At 34.0% G+C, this 20318-nt stretch overlaps 1 protein-coding gene across 1 annotated transcript in view; it reads left to right on the forward strand.

Moving 5' to 3' along the window:
• Nucleotides 1–6478: 6478 nt before the first annotated feature.
• The window catches only part of LOC145292008 (uncharacterized), a 313669-nt gene continuing 299829 nt past the window's right edge, over nt 6479–20318 (forward strand). Inside the window, exon 1 of the mRNA XM_080137997.1 lies at nt 6479–7522. The gene's annotated coding sequence lies outside the window, so the exon portion shown is untranslated. The remainder of the gene's footprint in view (nt 7523–20318) is intronic.

Here is a 20318-nt window from a genome sequence, read left to right on the forward strand (position 1 = left end):
ATTCAAGGCTGTCGCCCATGTTTGTTCCTCTTCTAACGGATGTGTTTAATCTGTGGGCGAGTTACCAAAGGAGTGGTTACACTACTGAAGAAAAGAGAGCGGCATAGTGGGGAGGAAATAGATGATTATAGGCCCATCACTTTGCTAAACACAGAGTTGAAGATTTTGTCCCGCATTCTTGCAAACCGAACTGGATCAGAACTATGCTGTGAAGGGTTGATCAATTCAAAACAACTTGCACTTGGTGAACACAATTATAGAGGGTTTAGAAGATGACAAAGGAGCCATGCTGATCAATTTAGATCAGTCCAAAGCGTTCGATAGGGTCGACTATGGTTTCTTGGAATCTATTATAGAGACCCCCGGCTTTGGTTCGGACTTCCGCAAGTGAATTTCTGTTCTGTATTATAATCTTGCGGTAGCAGTGCAAGTAAACGGTAGGTTGTCAGAGTTCTTTGGGGTCTCATGGTCGGTGCACCATGGTTGTCCGCTGTTGTCTCTGTTATCTGTCCTGGCGTTGGAGCCCTTCCTTCGCAAGTTAAGGGACAAGGCAGCTAGACTAGTCCTGAGTGGCATAGCTCTACCTGGTGGCAAATGTGCCAGGGTGTCTGTGTATGCTTATAGAGTTGAATGTAATAATCAAAGAAAAAAGTGCCTGCGTGTGTGTGTATTGTGCGGTTATACAACTTACCTTCGGATTGGATCTAAGAGAGAAAGAAATTAAAGATGGCAGCAATGGATTTATAAGGTGTAGTCTCATGGAATCTCACGAGATCTCATCTTCCACTGCACATATATGCAAATGGAATAGAGTCAGTTTTCTAATAACATGCCTGTTGGCAGAGGCAGTGGTGAGAACACATGCTGGAAGTTGAGAGAGAAAGTTGACAGTGATGAATTCTAGCTGAACTTTTGCTTCTTGTATTTATTTTATTTTGTTTTGCTGTTTACCAGCCCATTTAACTGCAAGCTATTTTGGCATAATGGGGGACAAGTATGACCTTAAATTAATACCGGAATTTGGCGGCTCGACCCCGGTACTTGACTACCAAAATAAGACCTGTTTTTAGTTGTTCTTCAAAGGCTGGAGGTGGTTATTCTCTTAATGAGTCATGTTACCCGGATGTTAATATGTTGAGTAATATGCTTGAACTTTTACTTTTATTCATCACTGATAAATATGTTCTGCTAGGTGACATAAGAAAAGCCTTTCTTATGATAAGACTCAAGTCTGATGAAGATAAAAATAGATTTTGTTGTTTTGTGAAAGATGAAAATAAGTTGATTTGTTATCGTTATTGCACATTGATATTTGGCTTCAGTGCAAGCCCCTTTATATTAAATTATGTCCTGCAGCATCACATAACTTTCCAAATGACACATGTGCTAAGACGTTGAAAAGTCGATTTTATGTTGACAACCTATGTATGACAAGCAATTCTTCAGAGGAGATAATCAGCCTTTATAAAAATGCAGTGCATTGACTGCAAAAGGGAAATTTCCAGCTGAGGTCGTGTAATTCCAATTATAGAGTCCTACGATAAATCGTGATTGAGGATGGTAGTATTGTGCAACATAACTGTGAGTATGAAAAGGTTCTTGGGTATAAATACTACCCTGAATCAGATACTATCAGCATCTCTGACACTTCAATTCAGGAAAATATACTCTCTAAAAGGGATATTTTGGCACAGACAGCAAAAATATTTGATCCTTTATCACTCTGTGCTCCTGTAACAGTTAAAGCGAAAATCCTTCTCAGAAAATTATGGTTGCTCAAATTGAGTTGGGATCAAAAGGTACCAACAGACATAATGATAATCTGGTCAAATTTAGCTGAGGATCTCTCTGGTTTGAAGAATCTGTCCTTCTCACGACAGGCTGTAGACAGTGACAGTCCACTGAAGTTGTATAACTTCTGTGATGCTTCACCACTGGCATATGGGTTTGTTATTTATGGGGTGCAAAATGGGAAATCCCATATAATATATAAAGTAGTACCAATGAAAGCAAAAAATTTGCCAATGATGGAATTGCTTGCTGTATACATTGCATTCAAAGCTTTAAGCATGTTGCTAAGAACATACTCTAATATTAAAATTGAGAGCAATTGTTAACTTGGGATATTTCTTGAGAGTTTCTGTGGATGCGCAAGTCGTTTTGTCATGGCTTCTCTCAGACAATGTGAAGGCAAAAAGCCTATATATCAGGAATAGAATAAGAGACATTCATGATATGAAAGAGAATTTTACTAAAGAATTTGGAGTGGACATTCACTACAAATATGTCCCCTCTGCGAAAAACCTGGCAGATCTGCTTTCTTGCGGTGTCAGCCTGGAAAAATTTAAAGAGAAACTGAACTTATGGACTTATGGACCTGCATGGCTAGTTCAGGAACCATAGAATTGGCCTACAAGTACCTTGAGCTGCCTGTGTCCGGAAAACCAGCGACACGTGGAAAATGTTTTTCATAGTACAATAGGTGAAGCTATTTGTAAACCGCTAATTCCCTTTGACAGGTTCTCGAGTTTTGACAAGTTATGCCATGCCACTGCCTTTGTATTCAAATTTGTGAATAAATGTAAATGAGTGAAGAAACAATCTAATCCAAAACAGACTGCTAGAATTTACTTGATTAAAGTGATGCAATCACAAGCCTTTGACGCCGAGATTGCTCATCTGAAGAACCCTCTTGATAAGAAGATTCCCTTGCTGGTTAAGAATCTTAATCCGACGGGATCTTAAGAGTGGATGGCAGAATTGCCAATTCAAGATATGACTATAATTTAGTCTTTCCAATTTTGATTGCCAAACAACATCCACTAACGAAATTAATAATTTTGGATAGCCATCATCGGTGCAGACATTTGGGCATAGGCATGACAATAACAAAATTAAGGTTGTCTGGATATTGGCTTCCCCAAGCAAGGCAGTCGGTGAAGTCTGTAATCTCGAGCTGCTATACTTGTAAAGAATTCAATAGCTTGGCTTTTAAATACCCCAAGTTAACAAATCTGCTGAAACACAGAGTTAGGCTAATAAATCCCTTTCAACATACCGATATTGATTACACGGGTCACATCTTAGTACAAAGAGAAGGAAAGTCTACAAAAATGTATCTGTTGATTTTCACATGTATGAATGTGAGAGCTATTCACATTGAGCTTGTGCCGGATATGAGCACTCAAGCTTTCATTCTCGCATTAATTTGTTTTTCTAATATTTATGGAGTACACACTCATATATACAGTGATAATGCACGTTCCTTTAATGCTGCTTTAGGTGGCAACCTAATTAAACATCACATCAAGAACTATGACTTCAATAATGCATTTACCAGCTCTGCTATCATGCACATAAACATACCTCTTTACTCCCCTTGTATTGGTAGTACTTGGGAGAGAATAATCAGGGTAATAAAATCATGATTGTTTAAAACATTAGGTCGATCCAAAATCGGTTATTTTAAACTCTTAACCCTTCTATCAGACGTCCAAAGGGCAGTGAACTCCAGACCTCTGACCTACAGATTTATTTTAACTGTTTTATTCATCCTAAAATAAACTCTGAACTTTCCTTTCAAGCTGACAACCCCAGTTTAGTTGAAACAGAACCAGTCACAAGATCTCTACTTGTAAGTACCTTGGAAAACAGAGAAGAATTGACTTATAAATTCAAAGACCTGTGGCATGAGGAATATTTGCTGAGTCTAAGGGAAAGTTGCAAGGATTAGCATGAAATTGAGTTCCACAATAAAATCAAGGAAAATGATGTGATTCTCATAAAGAATCCTGCCAAGCCTAGACCTTTCTGGAAACTGGGCAGAGTTATTGAACTGTTTAGTGGGAGCAATGGCAAAGTTCATTCCGCTTGAATAAAAAGAGGTGATTGTGCAGTGGAAATACATAGCCTCAAGCATTTGTTTCCCAAGACAACTCAGCTCATAACTATTTTCCTGACACTCCAGCTGAAGTAGAATCTGATGAAAGCGTGCTCTCTTCTACTGAAGTCAGTAAGAATCCTAACATGGGACCAGCAGATGTTTCAGAAGAATTTGTTACTTACAAATCAAGAAACCTAATCCAGAATATCTGTATGATTAAAAAAAAAAAAAAAAATTCTGTATTAAAACTGTGTAATCAGGCTATAGTAATCATAGTAATCAGGCCTGAGAGAAAAAAAAAAATTTTTTATTAAAAACTACATATACATTCTTGTAATCGGGCCATAATAATGCCCAAAATTTTATTTAAGCAAGCTATTAGCTCTTGTTAAGCATTTATGTTTAAATATTAAGTCCTAAAGGGACATGACATTCATTCGTCGCATTTTTTGTTATTGTTGGGAGAATATAAAAAACACTAGAGTTACCTCCCATTTCATCTTATTTCCCTTTCCTTACAATTTAAATAAGGCCCTGTCTCATTGGCCAAAGGTGCCGCTCATCGACCAATCACAGCAACCTATTTATTAAGCGGGACTAAAGACTCTTTTTAAACGCCCTCTTTCGTACGAACATCAGTGGAGAAAAGACGTGTTATTCCATCTCTTTACTTCTTAACTTGAAAGGACCTCAAGACGTTAAAATCAATAATCTCAAGACGTTAAAATAACTGTTTTTTGACTTCTTAAAAAGCCGCAAACGCAATTGTTTTGCAACTTACTTATTTTACGTTTGTATTTTACGTTTGTGTTAAATACTCTTTTATTGTTCTCCAACTTGTATTTTTTGTGTTTCTTTTTCATGTGAGTCCAAAGTGTCGGGTCAAAATACAACAAGATTTGAATGTAATAATCAAAGAAGAAAGTGCCCGCACGTGTGTGTCTTGTGCGGTTATACAACTTACCTTCGGATAGGATCTGAGAGAGAGAGAAGTTAAAGATGGCAGCAATGGATTTATAAGGTGTAGTCTCGTGGAATCTCACGAGATCTCATCTTCCACTGCACACATATGCAAATGAAATAGAGTCAGTTTTCTAATAACATGCCTGTTGGCAGAGGCGGTGGTGAGAACATGTGCTGGAAGTTGAGAGAGAAAGTTGACAGTGATGAATTCTAGCTGAACTTTTGCTTCTTGTATTTATTTTATTTTGTTTTGCTGTTTACCAGCCCATTTAACTGCAATGCTGAAGATGTCATCTTGTTTGTTGCACGATGTATCGATATTAAAGTGGTGATGGAGGCGATCGGCGAGTATGAAGAAGCTACCGGGGCCATTGTCAATCGCAGCAAGTCCGTTGACCTGCAGTTGGGAGCCTGGTCAGGAATCAACACCCTTCCTGGCGATTTTGTCTGGACTGATGGCCCGGTACAGATTCTCGGAGTATGGTTTGGACCAGGCTTCCAGCTGGATAAGAATTGGTTGGAGGTAAAGGCAAAGGTCGAATCGTCGGTTGGGACTTGGATTCGCAGAGAATTTTCTCTGAAGGATCGTGCAGAGGCGTGTGCAACTGACGTCTTTCCTTTGATTCTTTACCAAATGACTGTACTTCCTCTACCTACAGATCGCTGTAAGGCTTTATAGCGACTCCTTTTCAAACTTCTTTGGAAAGGGGGAAAGTCGTACCTGTTGCGAAAAATATTATAATATATATATATATATATATATATATATATATATATATATACACACACAGTAATGTGATTGATAATTTAAAATTCAAATTAGAATTAAATTAAAAATCCGTTTCACAAGAAGGAACAACAACAAAATCAATAATTTGTACGATTGTTTCGGAAAACAATGTTTTTATTGCGGTAGACATTAAGCCACGGACAATAATTTTTACATATAGTGTTTTTAACAAACAAATTTCCTCATCAGCAAAGTATTGGGAAGGGTTTTTAATATATGTAAAAGACACCATAAGTAAACCTAGCATTAAAAGTAAGGCAGATGTATCTTTTAATTCTTCGCCTTTTGAAATCAGCAAAGTTCAAAGCCTTCATATGGATGTTTATTATAGCTTTTCAACTTAAGTTGCAACCAAATATTAAATCAATGTATCCAATACTTTTTGCGTTTGCTAATTTATATTTTTCCTTAAATACAAACTTTCTAGACTTTGATTTTGTAATTACTACCCAAATATAAGTAAAAAAAAAGTAATAGGAATATACTGACCAAATTGCCATTAGGTAAAATCTTGAACCCTATGAAAAAAAATGTAATGTATCCAATATTTTTGCATTGCACTCTCTCTCTCTCTCTCTCTCTCTCTCTCTCTCTCTCTCTATATATATATATATATATATATATATATATATATATATATATATGTGTGTGTGTGTGTTGTGAGGCTGAGAAGTTTGTTTTAGGCCGCGGGTTTTAATCCGGGCTTTCACAGATGTATCCACATTTTGTATACTTGTCCGACACCATTATTTTGTAGTAAATTATAAATTATAAAATATAAATAAACATGAAAGATTCATTCGGAAAGTCACGGACGACGACGACGATGACGTCTTTTACCTGAAGACGCCACTGGCCACTGGAGAGGAGAAAAAGACTTCTGCTCAACAAAGAAACAAGGCAAATTAATTGGTGAAATAAAGACTTCCAATCATATCATGGTAAAATAGAATTGTTTATCACTGATTTTATGTATACAAAAAAAAAAAAAAAAAAAAAAAAAAAAAAAGTGATTTTAAAATTAGTACACTTCTTTACGTTTGTCACGACGACATCGATGCTGCTCGCTGCTGTGATCTAGGAATGGGTTATTTTCAGTGTACACACAATCACAACAATTAATGGCATTGTCACACCACAGACTTTCAAGCATCAGGAAAACTCATACATACTTGTTATTTTATTTTATTTCCAAAGATACATACTTGCTATTTTATTTCCCTAAATCACTGCTTTCAAGCAGTGATTAGCAAGACGAATGACAACGGCAACAAATGTTTCTCAATGAAAAATCGATTTTCATAATTGATAAGACATTTGAAGCTCCAGTTTTAGCTTTTCCTTAAAAAAACTTTTTTTTTTAAAATGTTTTTTGAATAATTAATTTTAAAAAGATTTTATACTTCAAAATAAACTTTACTACTAAAAACGATTACTACTACTACTACTACTAGTAGTAATTTAGGACGGAAAGACAACAACAATAAGATCGACATTATCGACCTATTTCTCTTCCTACATCAATTAGTGACATTATTGTCGCTGCACATTGCCTGATCATTATAAAAAAGATGAAGATTTTCTTCCCTCATCACCGTGGCAATAATACGTTCTGTATGAAAAAAGCAAAGTATTAACAACAGCCGAACGAGAAGAATTTTGTTTAAATGTTCAGGAAAAAGCGCTTTCCCAACCTCGCCATCAAATTCAGTTATTCTAATCAGCTGGTGGAGTCGTGTCAAACTGCAACAATTTTTACTACTAAATATAATACACGGAGATCTAAATCAGATCAGCCACCATATTGTCGCTGTGACCAACATTGTGTAGGAACTTCTTGTACTGGACAGGGCTTTTTATTGGTGGACTATTGTTACGACTACTTGGTATGTAAATACTAAATGCTTCATGCTTTTTTTTTCTTCCATTCTCTTTCATTCATTCCTCTTTAATCACTTTTGTTAATTTACAGACTGTCGAACAAGTATTTTAATTGAAAATTCAAATAATGCACGGAAAGATTCATGTCATTACTTCACGCACAATTTTATAGTCGCATGTGAAAAGAATAATCAAAACTGAGCTGGCATTTCGACATGCTTTCCGTACTACTTCTTCCTCTTCCGTTGTGATCGTCGGGATGTTTTGAAAATTATACTGAAAATGTCATTTGCCGGATTTGCATGACGAGATTTCTTTTTTGGTAGGGCTCTTCATTAAATTTGTTTAGCAATCACTACTAGAAGGAAAACCTAAAACAAATGTTGCTGAAAATTCAAAAATTTCATGTTTTGGTTCTTCTTTAGAGAAATCCGATGTTTGAAAAATAGAGTCTTCATTAAAAACAAACGAACAATAAGAAGTTATTATTTATTATATTATATATATATATATATATATATATTTTTAGGTCAATTTCAATTAAAAGCAATGTTATCTACTTAATTGTCATGTTGCAATTATTTAAATATTCTTGCAAATAGAACGTATTTTCATGATTCATGGAAAAAAGTGATCGTAAACAAGAGAAGTAACTCGGTATCTTGAAGTATACAAAGTTTTTTTGTTTTTTAATTAATTTTTCATCGGATTATTATCGATTAGACGCTAATGTACCAGGTTATAAAATATTTATTTATAAAATATTTTTTTAAAATAAAAAATGTCAATATTTACATTTTTGTAGGGGGGAGGTGATCAACAGAATTTGGGGGGATTTTTGACACCTCTCACGAAGCTGCGAATAAAATATAAAAAAATATTTAAAAAAAAACTCTTAAAACTGGGTTTCTTTATGGAATATATTTCCAAAATAAACTATTAAAGTTGTTTGAAAAATAATAGAAATATTTTTTTTTATTTAAAAAAAAAACAGTGTTTACAAAGTGCCGGACGCGCCTTCATGCAGCCATTTTTTTTTTTTTTTTTTACGTAATAAAATAATTGAATTTTACGAGTGAAATTTTTTTTCAATTTTTACACTTGAAAAATATATAAAAATTTTTTTATATATTTTTCAAGTGTAAAAATTGAAAAAAAATTTCACTCGTAAAATTCAATTATTTTATTGGTTAAATTTTTACGATATTTTCAGGGTCAATGTGATATTTTATGCTCTTTCCAATAAACTGAATATAATATTTTAAACAAACGTTTTATTTTAAATTCACCCCCCCCCATTTTGAAATGTATATTAAAATTTTAATAATTAATTTATGTACCAAAGTTTTACATATCACATATTGAAGATAAGATCAATAAATATGTTCAAATTTAAAACAACAAAAAAAGAATAGTTTTGTGCAAATTTACCAGTAAAGTCAAAAGTTTAAAACTTTTCCTTTTTTTTTTTAACCACGTTGGTTTTTTTTGGGTTTTTTTTTTTTTTGTTTTAGATATTTAAAAAAAAAAATTCACTTCATAAAGTGATATTTAAATATATTCAAAAACTCGTATTTCTTTGAGAAAAGAAAAAAAAATTCAACTTTTTTTTTTTTTAAAGGCAAAAAATTATAAGTAAAATGTGACTAGTTTTCAGATATGGAGGCACAAATTTTTTACGCGCAAGGCTAGACGGCTAATGCAAACGTGTAGTTTTTACTTCCTTCTGTCCACCCGTAGTTCAAGCCAAAAAAAAAAAAAAACTACTTCCGGTTTTGATAAAAACGTAAAATTTTTGCGTCATGGCGGGATTTTCAAATAGGCGTTTAAAATATTCTTTTATTCAAAAAAATAAATGGATTTTATAATATAAATATGGATAAATAAAGAATGGAACTAAACATTCAATAGTATTTTTTATAGGTAAGTGATTTTTAGAATTTATATCGATTTTTTTTATAATCGACGTAAGTTAAATTTCGTTTTTCTTCAAATCTTTTTAAAGAAAACCGATTAAAAAAAACAAAAACAAATATTGCATACTTTGCTATTAAACCTGTTATTTTTTTTTTTAAATTTGGTCTTTGCTCTTTTAATTGAAAAAAAAAATTAGCGTTTGATTTCTATTTTTCAAGTAGTTATAAGCTTCGGTAAGTTGAATTATTAGTTCTTACACGTCATTTTTTAATGACCGCTTCTGATACACCTAGTGATCAATTTCTAATGCAACATTCTAGTAGATTGAATTTAGAAACACTTGACGGTTTTTAAGCCAAATTTCGCGAATTTAGCCTTTTAACAATTTAAGCAGGCCTTTTTCGTATTTGGCTTGGAATTTGCCGACTTCTGATTATGAGATTTATATAATAATATAAATTTCACCTATCTGTTTAAATGTATGTATGTATGTATATCTGCCTAAAAGAGGCGACGGATTTTCATGAGGTTGGTATCGTTTTGAAGCAGAACCCTTCGGACGACAAATATCGAAAAATTGGGTAAAAACATTTTGGGTTTGTATTACTGTACACATAGATTGGAAAAAGTTGTCAAAAAACAAATATATAACAAATAAATGTTATCAAAGGCAAGATAAGTTACTTTTCTACCAAACTGGATATAATTTTCGTGTTTTTATTCAATTTAACATGTTTATTCAGCTCAAAAAACATGCAGTGTTTACCGATGTATTGGAAAATTCAAGATAGCGGCCGATTCTCTCGTTAACACGGTAAGTTCAGGAAAAGGTGTTATAAATAATAAACTAGACAAAATACTATTAAAAACCACCGAATATATGTCAAGTTATGTCACGGTGTAACATATATTGAGCGAATTTCTAACAGTATTTTGTCTAGTTTATTATTTATTACACCTTTTTCCAAACTTACCGTGTTAAAGAGAGAATCGGCTGCCATTTTGAATTTTCCAATACATCGCTAAACACTGTATGGTTTTCGAGCTGAATAAACATGTTAAATTGAATAAAAACACGAAAATTATATCCAGTTTGGTAGAAAAGTAACTTATCTTGCCTTTGATGACATTTATTTGTTATATATTTGTTTTTTGACAACTTTTTCGAATCTGTGTACAGTAATACAAACCCAAGACGTCACTTTTTTTTTTTTTTTTTTTTTTTTTTTGCGTTCTTTTTCCTCCTTCGCAGTACAGGTTCGAGCCTGCCTGCCACCCCTTTTTTTTTTTTTTTTTTGCTCAACACACACCTCCAAACACCCAGGCAACACGGCAAAGATACTTGTACGAGCCTTTTTCAAGTCTAACACAAAAACACATTCATATTTCAAGCTGTCATATATATACGCGCACACAAACATACGCGCCCACGTCCACACATGTACACATATTCACGTTCGCGTACATACACTCACATTCACGTATATATACACACACGCTTACGTATACACATGTACTCACACACACGAACACACACATGGACGACGTCACTTCCGCTTTCTAAGGAAATACACATGCGCAAAAGACACTCCAGAAGCGAGTATAAAACATGGAGATAAGCTGTTTCTAATCCTCTTTTTAGGACTAGTAGCTCTCGGCTTGAGAGGTTGGGCTAACCAACCGCCTCCCCTTTAGGAGGCGCACGCTCGCGCGTCGTCAACACCCCTGTGACTATGTATGGGGCACGAGCTAAAGACTGTATGTATACATTCTCACTCTTTCTCTCTCCATCTACTACTGGTCACTAAGAACACCTTCGCGTAGCTGACTACTAACTGATGACAACTCTAATATCCTCTTCCTTGCCTACACGCTGGATTCTCAATTTTCCTACAACATTTATTTCTCTTCCCACGCGCGAACAAACAATAGTGACCCAAACTTGAGATGAAAACACATTTCCTTTTCTTGCTACAACACCAGTCCTGCAACGGACATTGGTTACATACGCGCGGACATGTTATAACTAAAATGTTCATTTCTTTCAACAGCAAATAAACAACGTTTATCTTATCCATTACTTGAGTCTTTGTTTCCTTCAATTCCCATTCGTTTCATTATTCTTTTGTAACAGGATTGGGGTATTTATATATCCTAGTCCCCTACATACTTGACCGTGAAAAATAGTATGCACCATCCTTAGATCGGAGACCATCATCATGTCAGGTTCGGTCATGTTCAGTACAGTGACAGTGGTGTAGCTGTAAGAGAGTATATATACATAGGCTATGACCTTGATCTTCACCTTTACTATGTACGTGCAAAATGAATGCCGATGCTCAAAATGTATAAACATTTTGACCCCTCCCTTTACTTAAAAATTCACCAAAAATCAGAAATATTTAACTTTAATGAAATTTTCAGTATTTATAAAGTAATGATCACGGAATATAATGAACCCATTATTTTTATTTAAATCCTAGTGGAAATGTATTATTTTGTTTAAATAAAAATACCTTTACTAAAGTTATGATTTTCTGTAGTAAAAAAAATGAATGTATTTGATTTTGCTTTTTTTATTTTTTTATGAAAATAAAGTATCGTAGATTATAGCAATTTTTAAAAAAATATTTAATTTTTACAGGAACATTACGAAAAAAGCTCCTCAAGTCAAGTTATTAATGAATTCGATATAACTCGAAGAAAAATTAATTTCTCAAACTACCATTGAATTAAGCAGTGTTTATTCAATATTTTCACACAAAAATATTTCTACTTTTTTTTTTTTTTTTTTTTTTTTAATTACAGGTTTCGCATAATTTTTATATGCAAGATTTTAATAATTTCCTTGCTCACATGAATGTGAAACTTTCGGCGTAACATAATTTTTATATAATCTTGAACCATAATTTAAAAAAAAATTAATTTAAAAACAGGAATATAAACAAATAATTAAATGAAAAAAATGATAAAAATGATACAATGTTCAGGATAGGAATGTATGGATGCACGTCTGGGGGAAAAAAGGAAAACTGGCACCCCTCCCTCCTTTTAATATTATGACTTCATTTTGAAACAGCGTTTCGATTAGCTGTAATTTTGGGCTTCCGTATAATCATGTTTACAAAACTTTATTTGTTGCGTTTTGGCGAACAGCAGAATTACTTGCTTTTTTGGGGGGCTAATTAAGCTATTTTTTTTACAAACAAGGTGTTTTTTTTAATATTATTTAATTCAATATTTTAGGACTTTACTTTACTAATTATCTTTGAAATAGACTCAGAAAACTAATATTTATTTTTAAAAGGATTTTTGCAATGAATTTATTTAACTTCAAAATTTAGCTGAATTGGTTAGCTCATCATTAAAACATCTTTCATAGCTTTTTTTTTTCACATGTACAAATATTTTTTCCTTTAGGAAATTAACTTTAGTCTTTAATCTTTCAAATACAATCAAAAAGTAGTTGGAAACCTACAAAAAAAAAAAAAAAAATGATAAATCAGCTTTCAACACTAGGACCCCCCTCCCTATCTTTATTTGTTCATTTTTTTGCCCATACCTAACCTTTACCTTTAAAAATGGTTTGTATCATCGCTAGGTAGGGAACCATCATCATGCCAGGTTTGGTCATAATTGGTCCGCTGGTGTGGGCTGTAGAAGAGTGTATATATATATATATATATATATATATATATATATATATATATATATAGAGAGAGAGAGAGAGAGGCTATGACCTTAACCGTTACCTTGGAAAATGGTGTGCACCGTCTCTAGGTGGGTGACCATCATCATTCCGGGTTTGGTTATGATCGATCCACTGGTGTGGGCTGTAAGAGTATATATACATAGGCTATTACCTTGACCTTTGATCTTGACCTTGAAAAATGGTGTACACCATCCCTAGGTTGGGATCATCATGATACCAGGTTTGGTCATGATGTGGGCTCTAGGTGAGTTGTACACATACACACTCACGAACGCTACTACTTTATTTTTTTTATGGTTATCTTCAAGTTTTGTCACCTGACATTTACAAAGGTTTTGCCTGGACGAATTTTTTTTTTTTTTTTTTTTTTTTTTTTTTTCAATACAGAGTTTTGTCACTTGACATTTACAATTTTTGAATTAACAGGAAAACTTCTTTGATATACTTGGGTATGTGCACAGTTTCTAATACAATAAATCGATCCACCATATTGGAACCACCCGACAAGACCTTGCACACCCCCTTTTATATAAATGATTTTTCATTTATCAGTCAATCTAAGGACAATAATTAGTGGTCAATATGCGCTAGAGTAACAGCCAATGACTTACGTTTAAAGAGTTGAGGCACTTATGCACTTTTGTTACCGTGCTACAATAACATTAATATTTAGAAAGCCATTCTTAACATGAGGAGAGGAGGGTGTTTTCTAACTATTCTCTACTTTCACTTAACAATTTAATATATAAGATATCCTAAAACTTGAATTTAACTTGAAAATAGTCCTTAAAAAAAAATAGCGTGGTAACAAAAGTGCATAAGCACCAAAGTTAATTTTTAGGGATAATTCACATCTGTTTTCAAGGAATATCACATGTAAAATTGTCACCGACAAGTAGTTTTCATAATATTAAGACCTTTATTATCCAATGTATTCCGTATTGTTTTCACTGCTCGCCATGTTTGTTTTTGACTGCATATTCAATTTTTGCTGTTTTTCTATGTACACATTTTCTTTAATTTATTGCCCGTAGGGGTGTTAGGTTTTGTTGCATGAGCAAACTAGTGTATTCAGAGTTCATTTGGGCATCGTTTCTAGCAGTAGTGGGGGCAAAGATATGATTAGAGCACATATATTAAAGAGGACGAGTGTTTCCAAATCAAGCACACCCACATACACAAATACTTTCATGTAGTATAAAAAAATGATGATTGGCAATTATAAAAAAGCAAATTCAACTCCAATTTAAAAGTATTTTAATTGTTAAAATAATTTCGGGGTGGGGGGGTCAACTTAATTTTAGCATCTATTTTCAAAAAAATGTACGGCGGTTTCTAATTAATAAAATTAACAGAAACTATGCCAAAAAAAAAAAAAAAAAACTGCATCCCTGATAAAGCAACTAGGGCCTTCCGTAAACGGTAAACACAATTACATGTAGACACAAAATGATGATGTGGCTGATAGTGCATAAAATGTTGGCGATTTTACACAAAAAATTGCACATCCCTAAAATACTACTAATTAATTCACTACTTTACAAAAACTGTTGAGCAAATATCACTTGTACACTGTTCTGTACAAGTATTGGAAGTGTAGAAATGAAATGAAAAGGTGCTTATTCAGATTGGACTTTGTGGCGATAAACAAAAATGAAGAAAAAAAAATGGCAATCTTGACTAAAAGTAGTTCGCAAGATAGTGAACAGATGAAAAAAAAAAATGGAACGGGGCACAAATTTTAATGAAATGAAATTACAGCCAAGCAAGAAAAAAAGATAACAACAACCTGACTGCTGATAACAACAACTAATAATAAGCATATTTGAATTTTTAACTACTCTGTACTTGTTATGAATATGTTAATAATGAAATAAAATAACTAAGAAATGTTTTTTTGTTTCAATTAGACTGTAGTTTCACATAACATTTTAACAAACAAAAGATACCATAAAAATTGAATTTCATCATCCTTTCTATGCATAATTACCAAACAAAGTGATGAAATGAAAAAACTAAGAAACATTTTTTTTTTTTTTTTTTTCAAATAGGACTGTAGTTTCACATTACAATTTCATAAACAAAAGATACAATAAAAGTTAAATTTCATGTTCCTGTCTCTGCATAATTAACAAAACAATGAAATGAAATAACTAAAAAAATCATGTTATCTTCCCAAATAGCAAACAAAGCAATTTTAATCTCCTTTTTTTATCGGAGCCTTAGGAAGGGACTGAAAGTGCTTGAAGATATAGAACAAAGGATGCTGAAATTGATTATTTTTAATTTTCTGGAATCTGACACCCCTGACAAGGACACCCAAGCTGTCCAAGAAATGATCAAGAAAGAATTAAAATTGACAGTAAAGATAAACAAGGGTACTCGCCTAGGATCTTTCAACAGGGGAAATAGTAGACTACTAAAAGTTGAGCTGGATTCTCTTAATGAAAACAAATATTAGCTAGGGCCAAAGAATTATATAACAGCACCAACAAGATCCACAGCAGAGTCTATATAAGACCTGACCTCATTAAGAAACAGCAGATTGCCTAAAAAAAACTTGCAGGCTCAGATCCTGAAAGTCTGGAAAGAAGACCCCACCAAAAATTGGATCATCAAATGGAGCAGAATCTCAAACTGCAGAATGGAAGAACCACAAAGACCAATTTTCCTACTGAGCCAGTGACTCAACTCCCATATTTTTCATGTGAACTACTAGTACTACTTGACCTTCAACAGAAGAGGATCAAAATCTTAACTTATGGTGTTAATAATGACCTATACTTATATACTTTTTTGACTTAAGAATAAAAGTAGTGTGAAAAAATGTAAATAAATGAATAAAAACACTTATCTAGTTAGGTAAAAAAAGTAACTTAGCTTGCCTTTGGTAACATTTGTTTATTGTTTCACCCATTTTTTAAATTTTATTTTGCATCGTTTGTTATTCTGAGATTACCAAAAATAAACGTGAAAGTATTGTGTAATTATTTAAAGAAACTATTTATTGTTGTTGTTTTTCTTTTTTTCTTGCTAGGCTATACAATCGACTTGCTGATTTCATTTCAATAAAATTTGCGTTCCGTTTCATTTTTTTCATCAATTTGTGGCCGCCATCTTGTGGACAATAGTCAAAATTGCCAAAACACTTTATCGTATACCTACTTGTCACAGAATGAAGATGGTATATTCTATATAGGACTGGCATTCACCAATTCCTAGTCAGAATCCTTTGATTGATGTTGCAGGTTCAGGGATATCTATAAGTCAAAAATGGTAGAGTATCACTGGGGCCATTAAAGATAAATTTAGCGAGATCTCTGATATACAGAAGGGTCATACCAAGTCACATCTACATTCACATAAATTTAAAAAGCATGAATGACTTCGGAAAAATAACAACACTCGAATAAGAACTAAAGATCGCTGTACTGGAATAAAATAACATTTATTAGCCTGTTTAAGAAAAAGTAATTCAAATTATTTCAACGTCAAGGTTTTTGTAACAAGACAGTCTTTGCTTATGTGTGTCTCGAAGAAAAGGCAAAAAGTTCATAATAATGAATTTTCATGTTAAGAGGGAACCAATGTGGTTATTTTCTCGAGGCAAAATAAAATCATTACATCTTTAAGTGATATGCGTGTGTGTGTGTGTGTGTGTGTGTTTAATACATATAAAAATAAGTTTGCAATAATAGGGTTACCAAGAAAAATAAATCTCCTTAGATATGATAATTTTTCCATATTGATGCATTAAGATGCATAATATGCGGGAAGTCCTGTTGTGTTAGCATCCAGCATGGGCAGCTCCTGGTTGTACTGCTGAAGAAATTTGAAGAGTAACTATTAATTAATTAAACGTCTTAAGAAGTGCTTCCCATCACCCTGGAAAATCTCATCAGTATGTCCTGTATTTAAGAATTCAGGTGATCGTTCATTCCCCTCTCAGTACAGGCCAATAAGTCTCCTGTGCGTCATGAGTAAGTCGCTGGAATCTGTATTAAATAGAGAAGTAATCAACCATCTCAGCAAAAATAACCTTTGTGACACACAATATGGTTTCTGTTTTGCTAGATCTACAGCAGATGTGCTTACAATTATATCTCATAGGATTAGCAAATCTCTTGATAGAGGCAACCTTTCTAAGGCAATTGCTCTTGACATATCAAAGGCCTTTGATAGGGTATGGCATAAAGGTTTACTTCACAAGATCTCCAGCTATGGAATAGCTGGAAATGTCTTCTCAATTATTAAATCATTTCTCTCTGATAGGTTCATAAGAGTTGTTGTTGATGGGCAAAAATCAGAAACACAGTATTAATGCTGGAGTCCCTCAGGGGTCCATCCTAGGCCCAACTCTTTTCCTGATTTACATTAATGATCTTCCAAATCACATCCTTACATCATTCGTAGATATTTTTGCTGACAACACTACCATCTATGGTAGCACATCTAAGACAGTAAACGACCAAGTTCTCTCCGATTCTCTCTCCTCTGATCTTGATCACGTTGTACAATGGGGAAAGGAGTAGCTGGTTACTTTTAATGCATCTAAAACCAAGCTTCTATCTTTACATCATCAACATTCTGATCCCCATCTGGCATCAATTAAAATGAATGGCTCTTGTCTTGGGGAGGCCTCAAGTTTTGACAGGCTTCTGGGCTTGACCTTTACTCCTGATCTTAAATGAAATATGTACATCAAATCTGTTGCCAAGGTCGCTGGAAAAATGGTCGGATCCTTCTATCAATCCAGTAGATATCTCACTGCTGATGCAATTCTCTATCTATATAAGAGCCAGATACGTCCAAGGATGGAATACTGTTGCCACATATGGGCAGGAGCTGCTAGAAAAGACTTGTCCTGCCTTGATAGAGATCAAAATAGACTTCGTGGCCTGGTGGGAGATGTCGTTTTCTCTTTGCTGCAACCTCTATCTCACAGAAGAGATGTTGTGAGTTTGTCTCTGCTTTATCGTTATTTTCATGAAAAGTGTTCGACTGAGCTTCAGTCTATGGTCCCCCCTCGCCAAACTTTCACAAGAAACATTCATCTAGCTGAAAACACTATCAATAATTCCCCCCACTCTTTATCTGTGCCTAAACCTAAACGTAGATTCCATGAACAAAGCTTTCTTAGAACTGCACGCCTGTGGAAGTGTCTTCCGTTTTCCTGTTTTCCAGCTGACTACAAGTTCTTGATGAGCCGTTCCACTTAAGTTAACAAATTTACCGAATTTCTATTACTAACGATTATTATATTGTCCAATTGACTACTGTACACTCTTAACCCTTATCCTCGAGTGGTCTTTGTGCCTTGATAAGTGGTTATGTCTTTGTAAAAAAAAAAAAAAAAAAAATCCAAAAGCTATATGAAAAATTTTCTTCGATTTATTTCTGGGATTAATTCATAGCTACTCAATTTTTTTTTCTTTGAGAGGAGTAGTAAATACCGGCCATGAATGCTCTTTAGGCATTCAATGGCTACACCCCAGATTAAGCTCTTTTTTGGTGAGGAAGCAAGAAAATGCCTGCTCTCAATAAAGCTATATTTAAATACCACTATAATACTTAGTTTTGTTCATGAATAGACACCCACCATATGATCCCAGGCACCAGTAAAAAAAAAAAAAAAAAAAAAAATTGAAATTTGTACATCTTCTATAAATATAAAAGCGAAAATGTATGTATGTATGTGTGTTCACTTTTTTCTGTACAAAAGGCTTCTTTCAGAGAAGCGGTCACTCGCTTCACAACTTTTTAAAACTTTTTATATCACATATAAATCGTAATATCTCACAGTTAACAACGAAGCTCGCCTGTTTTTTAATTTGCTCGATTTCGGGAAGATAAATATTCAACATTTGTCGCTCGCCGCATGTGGGTTAGTCTTTTTCCTATAACATCTTGGGAAAATAAAAATCCCGCAGTTAAACTTGACCTCATTAACTCATTACAACGTGCGACGTTAACCATTGCCCCACCGCGAGATGCTAACGGAAACCCGTTTGAATTTATTCAATTATTTGGATTCATCCAAGTAATTAAATAAATTGAAACGTGTTTCCGTTAGCATCTCGCGGTGGGGCAATGGTTAACGTCGCACGTTTTTTTTGTTTTTTTTTTCACACTTTAATTTACAACTTTCCCTCAACGGTTCGGGTTTGATCCTCATACTTACTTTTTTTTTTACCCCCCCCCTCCTGCGCACACACACACACACACCTCCAAACACCCGGGCAATGCCGGGTACCCCTCGCTAGTATAATATAAATCTCACTTGTTTGTTTAAATGTATGTATGCATGTTTGTATGTCTGCCTAAAACTTTCGAAAGAGGTGACGGATTTTCACGAGATCGGTATTGTTTTGAAGTTCGACCATTCGGATGACAAATATTGAAAAATTGGCTAAAAAACATTCATTCCTCCACTCTCAGCTGAGCACTTTTCTACAAAGAGGGGTCGGTTTTTTTTTCGCTGATATTTTCGAAAGTCATCATCTCTTTTCGATGTATTAGCCTTGATTTAAACCATTGCCACTTCCGGTTTGGTAATGGACGCAACAGCATAGACGATGCGTTTTTTTCACGTTCTTTTCCTCCTTCGCGATACGGGTTCGAGTCGGCCTGCCTACTACCACTTTTTTTGCTCAACACACACCTCCAAACACCCGGGAAATGCTGGGCATCCAGGCTAGTAATTTATAATTCATGGCTTATGGTAAAGAGATACATCAGATTTGACTGCATAATCAGAAAGATCACACAATTTTACATAAGAGTGCCAAGTTTCATGACAATATCTTGAAAAATAAATAAATGGTGATGAAATTACCGAATTTCTTGAAATGCTGAGGTCTGTAATTTAGCCCACTTTTTCTAAAGAAAAATGTCCACGGAAAAGCCTAAATTTTGGCACTTAAAATTCTTTTGACCTCCTAATGGTATTTGCATAATTCAAATGGTTTTAAGCATCTTTTACATAGTCTTTCCATGCAAGTTGATAAAATAGCAATTATCTAAAAAGAAAAAAAAAAAAAATCGTAATGCTAGTGGTAGACATGTAATTGGTCTGTAATTGCTGGCAGCTGTTCCCTTTGCAGGATCCTTCCAAATAAGTATTGTCTTTCCCTTAACAAGCAATCAGGATATCTCCCAACTCTATGACACTT

The sequence above is a fragment of the Euprymna scolopes genome, chromosome 13 (assembly GCF_053919585.1).
Source record: "Euprymna scolopes isolate OS-2025 chromosome 13, ASM5391958v1, whole genome shotgun sequence".
NCBI lineage: Eukaryota > Metazoa > Mollusca > Cephalopoda > Sepiida > Sepiolidae > Euprymna > Euprymna scolopes.